At 38.5% G+C, this 13,867-nt stretch overlaps 1 protein-coding gene across 1 annotated transcript in view; it reads right to left on the bottom strand.

Annotated features, from left to right (window-relative positions):
- The window catches only part of LOC124164999, a 265,496-nt gene that overhangs the window by 117,164 nt on the left and 134,465 nt on the right, over positions 1-13,867 (bottom strand). The window contains exon 3 of the mRNA XM_046542238.1: positions 4,721-4,816. The gene's annotated coding sequence lies outside the window, so the exon portion shown is untranslated. The remainder of the gene's footprint in view (positions 1-4,720; positions 4,817-13,867) is intronic.

Raw genomic sequence — 13,867 nt, 5'->3', positions numbered from 1 at the left:
TTTCGACTTTCGCCCACGGAGCCACTGGCAGAGGGCGCAATTACTCATCCGAAGGAATGCGGGGCTGTAGACCCCGAAGTGGGCTCGGCCATCCTCGAGGAGCAACAGATGCTGCGGAGATCGAAGACGAGGGGAGGGGAATAAGTGGAGCGGAGATGAACCAATGCATACTCCAAGGAAGTACAAGTATAAATTCACTGTTTTAGACGTGACTCCATTGAATCGACTTGACATAATGAAATGCAACAAACTTAATAATTCCACATAAAGGGTCTGGAGGGTTAAGATGGCGAAAAATGCTCCCAAATATTTTGAAAATTATAAAATATACAATTAACACTAGGAATACCGGACTTGACACCCCCCCTAGAACTACCAAATGGAGTCATTTTGACTCCTACCTTATAATTGTTTATTTTTCCAGTTTATCTATGTTTTTATTTATACATTGCTTTAGTTTATCATTTTTGTTTATTATTGCATTATTTCAGACGTGATTTAAACAAAAAAATCACATTTTTTTTAAATGCGAGTTTCGACGGTATTGCTTTGAAATTCTTTTTTCCTACATGTTATGTTGTTTTAGTAGGATTTTCACAGAGTAATTGGATAAAACAGCAAACACAGACATTTCAACACATTTTATCATCATGTTTGAATGATCGAAAATATTACCTAGGCTACATGGAAGTTGGGAAGGTAATTAAATACAGCAAAAAACTGCATTTGATAAGCCACGCATTTGGCTAAGGTGCTTTACAGTTCAAGCATTGTCGTTCATTTAAATTGCCCATACAAATACTTTTGGCAGGTCATACAATTCCAAACTGAGCGATTCTTTCTGCACTTTGGTAGTGCCTAGAAATATTTTTTTGCAGAATCCCGTCAGAAGAATATGCAGCATTGGACACGCCACGCTTTTGTCGATATCTAATTTGAGTATCAGCCGACTCTGTATCGAGCTTTTTCAAAAGCGTCTTGCGCGAAATGTTTTAGGTAGTCTCCTTGTACACTATCCATGAATACCTGCTAAGTCGGAAGTATTTTCCAACGAGTGGATAGGCCATCGCTGAGTATATGTTGTTGTGGTATATGTGATTTCGTTTCTTTTGGTACTTCTCTTCGAATTATTTACCTTTCCCACAATGCTAGTACCCTAGCTTTTTCGCTGTTCGGCGAGTTTGACTGAGGTAATGTAATTATCTACAGTAACATTTCACCCTTTTTCAGAAACGTTTGCATTAGTTTCGGTACTACTAAACGGCAATCTGCATGAAGTGAATAATCTTTTCCATCATAAGGGAAGGCATTTGCAAGATATTTGCAATCATTGTCAACAGCTAGCCAATATTCATGGCCGTATTTGTCCGGCTTACAAGGAATGTACTGAGTAAAATACACCTGATTTTACTGGGGAAAATTTGTTCAACAACCGTGATGTACGGACCAGGTTTGTAACAAGGAATGTAATTATCTGTGAATCTATCCTACACTACTGAGAAGATGGCATAATTGACAGTTTTGAGCCGCTGGAATCGATTAGATTTCTCATCAAATCTTAGATAATGCAAAATATTTACAAACCGGTTCCCAGTCGTTCATTTTAGATAATGGTGTTCCCCAGTCGTTTGACCAAATACTTGCAATAGAGAGATCATTTGTACCTTATATTCTGCGGGCATAAAATATGGCTATACATGCATCTACCTCTCCGTCGAAAGGAGTAAAATCTTCATAATTTTGTCTGCGTGCTTCCACAATTTTACATCACTTTATTTGAGTCAGTATACACGAATCGATAAATAATTGTAGATAATATCTTTGTTTTGTAGCTCCTTATGAAAGGGAAAGTAAATGTAAATTACTGCATGTCTTTTGCACGTATTATGTCTGAATCTTCAGACTAGCTAGAAACGTTTTGAGGAATAAAATCTTTGACTTCGTCAGAGACGAAATGATCTTCCTTTTCGCATTCCGATTTACCATCCGGTATAGAATGCAACTTAGAAAGGACTTCACGCTTTAGCCTACTTCTTCTGGTCATACAGCCAGTCAGGAAAAATGAAAGCCATACTTCACTAGAGTTCTGCAGTCCACTTCAGAGTTCACTGGATTCACTAATGCGAAGGACAGCGCACGATTTTCCTGTGCGGCGCGCGACAGCCAGCGCTGTCAGAGCCGACAATGCTAGGACAATAACTTTATTTCATTCTACTGATTTATTTTCCTGGTTCATTCTTATATCAATGGAAGGATACAAAGATACTTTTTCAGGTTTGATAATGAACTTCCACGTAGTCAAGGGTGAAATAAAAGCGCTGCAGCGCAATACTGTGTATACAGTATTGTGCTGTAGCGAGCCTGACAGGCGGGGAGAAGGGAGGGGTAAGGGATGAGGGGCAGACACGACGGCTTCTAAACACATGAATTTGAAAATGCTCAACATGAATGGCATATTCACCACTTTATCGCAGGATAAAATTATATCAGGACATCCATATGGTTTGTAGTTCCAAACACGGACCCGTAAAATTAGAAATGCCTTCAAAGTCTCGCAAATATGGGCCAAAAGGAAAATGATTGTATATTTAAGCCTTTGATTGATTTATATTAATTATTATTGACATAAGAAGAGGTAAAAACTTGTATAAATATAACTATTTGGTGAAAAGACAAGCAAAATACATTAGGGAATCAAAATGACTCCCTTTGGTAGTTAAAGGTAAATTTTGAAAAACGTGCACTATTTTATTTTCTAGAATTATTTTAATCGCACAGCCTTATTTTGTGTCGAAAATGAATAAAAGTCACGGAATTTCAGGCTGGGATTCGGAAAATTTTAGACAGGGCAGAGAAATAAAAATGGCGAGGAGTCAAAATGACTCCATCGGTAGTTCTAGTGTTAAAGTACTTCAAAAACTATGTTTTCCCCCAAAGGTTTAGGCCTTAACAATAGAAATTAACCCCGAAAAAATTGAGTCACGATATTTCGTTTTTTAACCATATCTCAAGTTTTTATTTTGTGAAAACGTCTTCTTGATTTTCAAATGTATAAGCCATTTTGTTCTATCATCCAGATTCTTTTCAAAATTGTTTAACCGAAAACTAAAATTTGACGTGTTTGAAATTTTCAAAATTAAATAATTAATTTTAGAGAACAATAGACACACCGAAAAAATATATATTGTTAAACCTACATCAAAGAATATTCATATTTTATCAGATTTTTAAAATTGGTGAAACACGGTCAAAAACACGAACAACTGCTTTGCGCTATTTGCATCTGTGTATTCCACGAGGATATTTTATTGATGAGAGCAACGATTGATCAGTTTGCAATATTATTGACTTAGGATAAATGTTAACAGAATCCTTTCGAAAGAAATTAATACCTATCGAACTAACAATGCTGAACGACCTAGGTTTCCACGTGTCCACGTAAGGGCCTCCTTGAAGACTTAATTAAAGCCAGACCATTATCAATACTATAAAATATTTAGAGGAAACAGATACTAAATTTTTATGATAAATGAAAATGCTCATATCGATATTATTCTATTACTTTTTTGTTCTTCAAAATGTAATAGACACGCGTGCGTTTCCAAGTCGAAGCCTGGGTCGTACATGATAAAATTTATGTGGAATTATGAAGTTTAAAAAAATTTCATTACGTACAAAAGGAAAAGCAAACATATTTTTCCTTTTGTGGACAAGTTTTGGCAACTCCCACGATAACTAATATCGTTCACTGATTAAAATGCATTATCAGAATTTGGTAAACGGGAAGGATAATTTACTGTAAGACACTGTCTCCGGCGTTTCTTTGTGGAACTGTTTCATGTTAAAAATAAAAAAATACTTTGTTATATTCCACACTTAATTTTAAATGGTACGACCTGGGTTTCTGCGTATCATGCTATCATAAGAAAAGGCAACACCTGATGATAGCATGATATGCTGACACCCGGGTCTTACTATTTGAAATAAAGTGTGGAATATAACAAAGTATTTTTTTTAAACAAGATATTTTACGATGGTAAAATAATCCTAGTTCAGGCTTCCACGGTGAAAATTAATAACAGCACTAATCTAGGTCTTCGAGGTGTAGCTACGCTAGGCCGTGCATTTGACCACTGACCACTCGACGTGGCTTCACCCGGAAGACCGAGACATTGCAGTGATTCTATCATAAGTTTAAATAAAAAAATACGCTGCAGACGCAACAAACTATACCTTTCTTGAACTGATGACGTCACTTGAGTTCCGGTTCATTGACTCGCTCAGAAGTAACCAATCACTGGGGGAAGGAATCGCTCACAAAATTGAAACAATAATGAATTACGTGGGGCCGACGTGCGAAGCCGACTTGCATGGGAGAAACAGTGGCAAAAATCGGCAGGAGATAGAAACGTAAATAATTTATCAGCGAAAGGTTAAGGACTGCCAATTTCTTGCTAATTATCATTCGCGTAGTGGGTGATGAAAACATATAGATCTCTTTACGTTTCATTATTGAAACTTTGATTAATCAAAAAGTATTTCTTCTATAAGAGCTAAGTGTGTCACGCAACTAAGATGGCCTAAAATGAGTTAAAATGTGACAATCGAAATCTATGTTACCACTGGATCTTAAACTTATTCGCTACGGAACTTCCAACCCATATTAAATCAAACATACACTGAGATAAGCATGCCAGAGAAAGAAAATATGTCTACCAACCAGTCTCACTGAACCAATTCCAGAGCACTTCATGTTATTAATCCCGAGCGTCCTTGAAGATAGGCACAGTAGAGGATTCCCTGTCGTTTGACGAACCTAAGTGAGAGAAAAAAATGTAATCAGAAGCAGGAAAAAGTTTGATTCGTGAACAGTTTTCCCAAGTTATCCATACATTGTAATAGGAGAAAAATGTCAAGGCAGTAAGTGATACATTTTTATTGAAGATTAAATCAATCGAATGTCTTGAAGTGCATGGGACATAATTTCTTCTTTTTTTACTTCATTAATTTCAGTCTCAGAAGTAGGGTGAAGGAACGTACATACATCTAGATACCAACTATCGATAGATGCATATATCGATCAAAAAATGAGCGCAAACATTCAAAATGGGATAACAGACAAAATAATGACTAGGTGAGCTGCATGAAAATTGCTGGCCCACCTTAAGGCCTAAATAAATTCCACGCGGTTATAAATCCTAGAACAATTTTAGAGAAAATATATGCCAAAATATTAAAATAAAAATGCTTATAACGTAGCCATCCTGTTATAGTAGTGATCTTCAGAATTAAGGTATACGAACGCATATATTATGAAATTGATTTTTACTTTACGCGAGTCACCAAATGCAGAAATTCTGCGAAAAATCCACAGAGAAAAAATAATTCACCTTGATCAGGATTCAAGACTTCCGGTCGAGTTCTTTAGCCAGTTAAGCTAACGAGGAATCATTCCACCCTGCGGATATTTGTGAACACTACGGGACAAGGACTATGCACTGCTGAGCATGTGATGCCACGAGCAGTCCAACGCCACAGCTGGAGAGCAAGGGCCGAACTTAAAACACATGGAGGTGTTCGCTCTTGATAAGTTTTAAGTATACTGGGAGTAGCCACGGTGATAACTTTACAGCAGTCACCCACAATGCACAAATTGTGTGAAAAAGGGGTAGAATTGGAACTGGAAATATAAAATCAATTGGTGATTGAAAATTCCGCTATCCAACCCATGCAAAGGTAAGCAATAACAGATAACGAAAACAAATATTTTCATTCAAAACTGGCAAATTGCCAACTTTTTCCGTAGTTTAAGAGGGTAAAATAAAAAATTTTAAAAATTCCACATTGATAAAATGACCAATGGAGAAATCAAGCCTGAAAACCAATTTCTGAATATGGAACGTCACACAAAAATGAGAGTACCTTAGGAATCAGTCTTCACTCCGAACTTCTCTAGTGCCTTGAGTAACAACAGTTGCCTTTTAAAACTCACAGAACCAGTTCCTGACCAGTACGGAAATCAATTTTCATTTCTTTTTCTTTCTCACGATTTCTATGAGAAAATGTATTGAAAATCAAGTATACTGGACGAGATAAGATACCAGGACGGTTCGTTATTCTCCCACAAAGGCATAAGCCCTGTAAAAAGACTTTTGAAGTCAGAGACCTATATGAATATAAATCCAAACTAAATCGGGGTTCCCACTCTAGCTAAATTATAAAATTCACGGTTTATTCCAGGTTTTCACGGTCTAAAATGCGTCAAATTCACGGTCTGTTGATTAGCCATTTTAGGAAGAAATATTGATCACCAAAAAATCACAGAACGCACGTTGACGAAAAATATAGCACACGCGATAAACGCCTGGAATACAAACGCAGTGATGACAGTGACCTTATGACGTCGCCTATCGTTAGCAAAATTGATTGTTGATTAGCCATTTTAGGAAGAAATATTGATCACCAAAAAATCACAGAACGCACGTTGACGAAAAATATAGCACACGCGATAAACGCCTGGAATACAAACGCAGTGATGACAGTGACCTTATGACGTCGCCTATCGTTAGCAAAATTTAGGGCCGGCTAAAGGTTGTGAGTGAGAAAAAGGAGGGTGATAGGGAAGTGAAGAGGAGTCTGATTTATCGCTAGTAACTTTGGCTAACGGTCTTCCAATAACAGCCTTGAGGTCTCTGTGTCGTCATGGTACACGGAGCAATAATTGCGCTTCGAAAATACGTGTGCAGATAATTGCGTGGACAGTGTCTACGAGTGACTGACCTTGAAATAATGATCGACGTATCGATTTTTCATTTTATCTGTCAATCATAGATCTATAATCAATTTTGAGAGGTTTTTAAGGTTTTATGACGTTTATGCAAGAATTGCCATGAGAAAAAAATCCCCTGGACCGGGAATCGAACCACGAACCTTTGTCTTTCCAGGCCACTGCGCAGACCACTACGCTATCCAGGTTATTTAATTCTCGTGGCAATTATACCGAGGCTCATGGTACTAGATGTTGTTATGTTATGACGTTTTTCGCGGCTATTTCCAGGTTTTTTTCACGGTAGACGTCATTCACGGCTTAACACGGTTTTAAGGTTTTCGTGGTTGAGTGGGAACCATGTAAATAATATATACAGACAATGAAAGATAGCCAGAAGATAATATTACGATTTTAAAACCGAACTGTCAAGGACTTTTACGCGCAACCGTAACTGTTAAAGTCCTTGGATAGGCAAGAAAGCAGGAAAGCAGGTTTTTTTTGCCCCGGACCGTGAACCTCACGAGCAAGACAAGAGCAGACTAGCAAGTTCATTGTGATTCGAAAACATCACTCGTCGAATACTAGAATCATTTGTAATTCGAGCAGCACTTTCGTGAAGAAAGTGTATTCTATAGAAATAATGACCGAAGATCGTAGAAAATGGAATGCTAACATATGTAAAAAAACGAAAGACTTGAAAATTAAAATGCAGTGAACTAAAAGCCGAAACAAAAAACTATACAGGCACTCCTTGAAGTAAGATCTGATGTTTCCCGGCAAATATATTCGAAAAAGGCTATTCGGGCTTCCAGCCGTGTGGGCAGGATGGAGAGAGACCACCCGGCTGGAAGCCCGAATAGCCTTTTTCAGGCACCCCTTGTTTCAGCATTTGGATCAAGCTTAACCCAACTAATTCGGAGGGCTCCCTCAAAGTTATTTTTGCAGTAGACATTTATTTACAGGGGAAATTTGTTGGGTAGAATTATCATTCAGACCAAGTTGATTTTCCTACACATTACTTAGTATTCCCCTGTATAAATTTTAATAGTTAAATCAGGTCAAGGAAATATGTACTTACACTTCAAAACGAAAAACCCTGGAGAATTTTTCCTGACATTTTGAGAAAAAACTTATTCTTGCACAAATCAAGATTCAATGTGTAAAGAATCCATTCAGGAATAAATATTTATCGACAATATGGTGGTTTCCTATTATTTTTTATTGCCTAAATCGAAAGATTATTTACTCCTGGAGTATGGATTTCACGCTCGATTTTCGAATGGCAACATCTATTTTTCGCGACTAAACAAAAAGTGAAAATTTTCAAGAGCGCGAAAAGGCGACGGCTAAGTAGGAATGATGGGAAAAGCCCGTGTGACGTATTTATGGTTCCCGCTGCCACCCTGTGAGGTGACCTTGAGGCGAGGCTTGAGCGCTGATACGACGCAGGCAGCTAGCAGGTAAGGCTTGGCTTAAATATGGATTATTACTACCTTATCAAACGAAGGAAACTTTCCGACCTTAGACAATTTTAATAGGTAAGTGATTATTAAGAGATGTTTCCCTGAGCTCTCTGACTCAAGCATGCATTGGTAATCTCAGACGATGTAAAACTCCTATCTACTCGCATAGAAACCAGGTCCCTGTGACGTCACGTGGAGTGGAATCGCATGATCGCCAATCTAGCCTTTTTCAAATGAGGTTAAAAATGACCATTGCCATTCGATTAAACTGGGATCTCTAAAACCAAATAATTTGTATATTATGAAAACCCTAATGGTGGGTAACGAATAGCCATCAATGCATTTCGTTTACTTTGATGAAGGAAACTACCCTATTCGTTCGACGATTCGACGAACGGTATGCTATGCTCTTGGTTCTGGTTGGTTTGTTCTCGTGACACCTTCCCCGTGGTGCGACGAATTCTGGAAATTTTGCGTGTCCTGCCAGTCAGTGATATAGCCACAGGGAGGTGAAACGCACTTTGAGGCACGATGGTATGCGAAAGAGTGTAAGGCACAAAAAAATAAAAAAGGCACGGTTGAACAAGGGTATCAAATAATTTAATAACAAAAGAAACGGCCAATTTACAAAACAAATCAAAGCACTGCAGGAACAAGTGACTTTGTACGCAGTCACGCGCACGGATGCAAAGTTAAATACACCAACGGATGAAGTTCGCCATGAAAAAATATTTGACTTAGTCGGGATTCGAACCCGGATCTCTCGATTGCCGGTCAGGTGTGTTAGCCAGTTACACCAACAAGCATTCGCTATGAGAATACGGCTTGGTGGTGTAAATGGCTAACGCACCTGACCGGCAATCGGGAGATCCGGGTTCGAATCCCGGCTAAGGCAAATATTTTTTCATGGCAAACTTCATCCGTTGGTGTATTTAAAAAGCAGCTCTTCTCACGCCCAAACACTCGACAAGAGCTTTAGCAAAACAATGCACACCGCTCGCGGACAAACATTCCCTTATACATATGTGTTTGGGCCCATTTGTCACCACCAATGTTAGGCCCCTACTGACCGGAGGACATTTCCTTTGGCGGAGGATTCCACCATCCACCAAGCTGCTCTACCGATAGCGTAGAGTGAGGCACAGCTCAGGGGTTTCCAGGTTACACCCTTTGAGCCTTTATTAATTTATTTCATATACATTATACACTTTACTCTCATAAATACTCGTAAGAAATTACTGTTTTTGAGTCCTAAAAATCACGTGTACAACATCAAAAATCCCAAACTTTTTCGGAGGAGGACCCCAATTTCCCGTGGGGTGTTTTCCATATCATGGAAGGACCCTTAAATCTCCAATAAACCCCCCATTTCAAAATCTTGGCTACTCTTCTGCTGCCAGTAACAACTCAAAAAAGCAGACGGACTTCTACATCCCTTCGATAACTGAAGAATTATTTAAGGAATCAATCAGCAAGGAATACACTACTGTCGGTAAAAAAAAAAGCAAGACACTCGAATTTTGAGGAGCTTTATTGTCAAAACTAAGCCATCAATATCAATGCAACTAAAAGCAAACGATAGATAATTTGTTTCTACGTTGGATCATTTACTTCAAAATCTTTTTCGCCCGCTAGTATTTCCTGTACTTCATTTGTTCTAAAAAAGTACCCGATTTTTGAGCTAAAGTGTAAATGGTCTCACTCATCTCTATATTCACTCGGATATCCCTTGTAGGACTTAAATATTCGCTGATGTGTTAGTCACAAAAACAAGGCGCCTACGTCTAAAACTTTAAAAATTACCCTTCTGTTTGATGAATTGGTTATGATGAGTCGTAAATTAAGTGCCGTATTGTTGGTGATCCTTTTATTTTAATTTTTTCATAGAAGTTTCTCATATTAAAGAATAGAGCATTTAAATAGAATTTAATATAAAGCTTGGGTTCATTTTTGTTGAAAAGTACCTTTTACTATCTCGTTATTCTCCGCTTCGGTCTTTTCTTATATGTTTCTATTTGTTAGGAAGTTGTCTCCAATCATCTCCTGTGAACTCGATGGCATCGTTGGACTTCCACCAGGTTGAGCATCATAAGATTCAGGCTAAACTATCTATTTTATTCATAAAAAATACAACTTTGTGGATATCTTGGAAGTAAGGAAATAAAACTTTGTAAGGTTCACTGTTATTTAATTTTTATAAAGCTTTATTTCCTTACTTCCAATATGGAGAGGTTTCACAAAGTAAAGCCTGAAGTTATTAGTTATATTGTGTCTGTTGAGCCATATCTTCCCTCTCGCGAATGTGACTATCGAGTGAGCAGGCTTGTGGTTAAAAGATATGGAAATTGGAGCTTTTTGTCTACAGAGAAAAGTAGAATCCAAGCCATAACAAGCAATCACCTCTCTAGCGATGGAAACAATCGGGTTGAGACTTAAATTACTTCCCTATTACCAGGGCAGGCATTGCGTTAAAAATATTTAATGCTCCTCAGGCGCATGCCTCGAACCGGTACTTGAAACGGCCTGGAGGAAATAATTCTACAGTCTGTGATTAAGCATATTCTTTGATTCAAGGTCAATCACGACTTTGTAAGTGTTCAACACCAATTCATACTTTCACGCTTATTTATCGAGGAAGTTAAAGATGGAAAACAGGCACAAGCCATAAGTATGCTAAAATATATTCATGATAAAATATTTCTTGGACTGTAGGTCAACGTATGTTATGCAAAAAAGTTATAACCAACGTTTCTGTTTATTTAAAACCGTCATCAGGGCTTAACTTTGTACATATTTATTGATAAATATATCCATTGATTAATTGATAATATATATTTATTGATAAATATTATCAATAAATATGTACAAAGTTAAGCCCTGATGACGGTTTTAAATAAACAGAAACGTTGTCTATAACTTTTTTTTGCATAACATACGTTGACCTACAGTCCAAGAAATATTTTGACATGAATTAAACGAGGTCAAAATAAGGAAAAAAAATAATAATTATCTAAACTATATTTTAATTTTTTTAGAATCATTAAGTAAAGTGAAACCTCTCACTTACGGAGCAGTAATAGTCCACTTAAATGCGCCCTGAATTATAAATATCTGGAGAGCAGGCATTCGATAGAGGCGTAAGGATACCGTTATCTTCGTTACGTTGTTCTTGAAAACATAGTGTATTGCTCGCTCAACGAACGCAATACGCGAAGGGGTGAATTGAAGAGCGTTACGGAACACTATTTGTAGGTGAATGGATCTTTCTTCAACCTTAGCTCGCACACCAAAGAGATACAAAACGGTTTGGTATGCGACCTTGAAACCTGCTGCAGGCATAACCTTGATTCGGATGGATACTGCAACAGGTTTTGAATCGATACGAGGAAATATGAGGCCATTATTTATCCATGGATTTCAGTCCAATATGACGAGGACAGATACAGGAATATTTATCTAATTACATCTTTTCTACCTGAAGACGTACAGTTTCGCTGCTCAAGAAGGTTGTTTTATCGGCTTTCACTTAATTATATGAAGAGGTTATCTAAAGTTAATGGGAGCGTGGTAGTCTATCATGTAGAGTATTTGGCTGTTAATTTAGGGGTCCCGGGATCGACGACACTCCCAAACGATAATCTTCGAATTGGCCCGGGGAAAGGAACTGTCTGCCCCTACCCTGAATGTTTGCAAATTCAAACGACTAGTCCAGGGTGAGCTCTACCCTCACCTAATCAAACCCACCTTGCAGAGAACCCACCTTGCAGAGAACCCACCTTGTGTCGCCTTACGAATACAAACTTTTCGATTATTGCAACAAATTGAAGGACTATTTCATTTGTGGAGCAGTTTTAACATTCTTATCTTAAAAGTATTCCACCAGATAGGTAGTTTAAGATGGAGTTATTTTTACGAATCACCCCGGCCTGACTAAATCCCAAACAGTATTTTCTTCTTGGATTCAGAGTGAGGTCCATTCTCTTTCACACAATCCGTAAATTTCATACTTTTCCCTTCTCCGCTGTCCAAACATTCTCCCCTCAAACACGGTTCTCATCACCCATCTAGATATATATCCTCCTAAACTCCTCTAAAACTTTGCCGTCTTTGTCCATCAATTACAGCACCTCCTTGCACCTTTTTCTCTCCGTCCATTTCACCTTCTCCATTCTCCACCATGTCCACATCACGAACGTCTACCATTTGTTCTCGACAGCTTCCCTTCAGTATTGTCTTCTTTAGCATTTTAACACGATATTTTACCTTTACCAGCTCTTCGAATCCACCTTTAAAATATTCCTTAACACCTCTATAATCTTCCAAATATCCTAACTACGGTTTCCATTTACCTTTAACGTAATGTTCAAACAGATAAACTACTCCACCTGCTTAAGTATTTGCCCACATATCATCACGATAATCTGTACAATTCTTATAACCTCAGACTAAACTACGTGAAACCTTTCCATTGTGGTAAATAAAATATTAAAACTTCGTTTCGATCACTTGTATATTTATATAGGCAAGACCCGGATTTAATGACATGTTTGCATCTTTAGGTGACTTGTCATGAATGCATCTCATCCTAGGTGGGATGCGACGGAAAGATAATACTCAGGTATATCAGGTACCTGATGATGCTGTAAAGCGAAACCGGTAGTACCAATAAATTTAAAATTGTGGAAATTGCTCCTGCTTCTTCAATATGTCACGTTTCCACTTCATCTCACCTGAAACCTATATTGGAACTTAATAGTTTTTGAAATACATTATACCATCATTTATTCAAGAACTCAACATCAACACCCATGAGCTACCACAAACATCGACGCAATGAAGCGAGACGACTCCGGATGGAAGAAAGGGGAGCAAGGATGTCTGAGGAATGTGCAGAGATGCATTAGAGGGCATGTGGAGAGGAACAGGGAAGGAGGAGGCTTCGAGGAAGCAGGGGAACAACGTCGAGGGCGAAGCCCGGGGCTCTCCTCCGCGGATCGCGGTCAGGCACGACGACCTTCGGGGTCACCCAAGTAGGTTGGTGACAGGAGCGGAGGAGGAGGCGAGAGGCGCCTGCCGGTGGCGCGCAGGCATCTTCCGCCTCGTCCGAGCTCCTCCGTCGGTGAGCGTACATCGCCCGAGGAGGAGAATGGAAGACTGCAGCCGAGGATGGGGGAGGGAAGTTTCCGGATGCAGAGATTCCCAGCCGTACACGTTAATGCGTCACCATCCCTCGCCTGTCTTCATCCAGGCGTTCATCTCTCTGATTTCGTTGTCTCGGGCGTGACTTCATGAAATCGACTTAACTCTATCAGTCATACTGTTTTGTCTCCACGTTGATGAAAATTATAATTTTTCCATCAAACTTTAATCCTGCACTCGTGAACACATTTTTTCAACACAAGCAGTTTGGCTATTTTTCTCGTAATACATGTAGTGGTATTTGCCCATAATTATGGACAGGTAAACAATGGACACACATTAGGGGGTTGAAATCCCCTGAAGGCCATATCCATTTTAATAGATATCACGACTGAAGTGATTAACATAATGAAATGTAAAAAACACTTTGTAATTCCAGATAAATGTACATGGAATTACAAAGCACTAAGTATATATTCAGTATCAGGGTATGCGT

This window comes from Ischnura elegans, chromosome 9 (assembly GCF_921293095.1).
Source record: "Ischnura elegans chromosome 9, ioIscEleg1.1, whole genome shotgun sequence".
Taxonomy (NCBI): Eukaryota; Metazoa; Arthropoda; class Insecta; order Odonata; family Coenagrionidae; genus Ischnura; species Ischnura elegans.
Note: the sequence above shows the minus strand (reverse complement) of the source record. Positions and strands in the feature narration are given on the sequence as shown.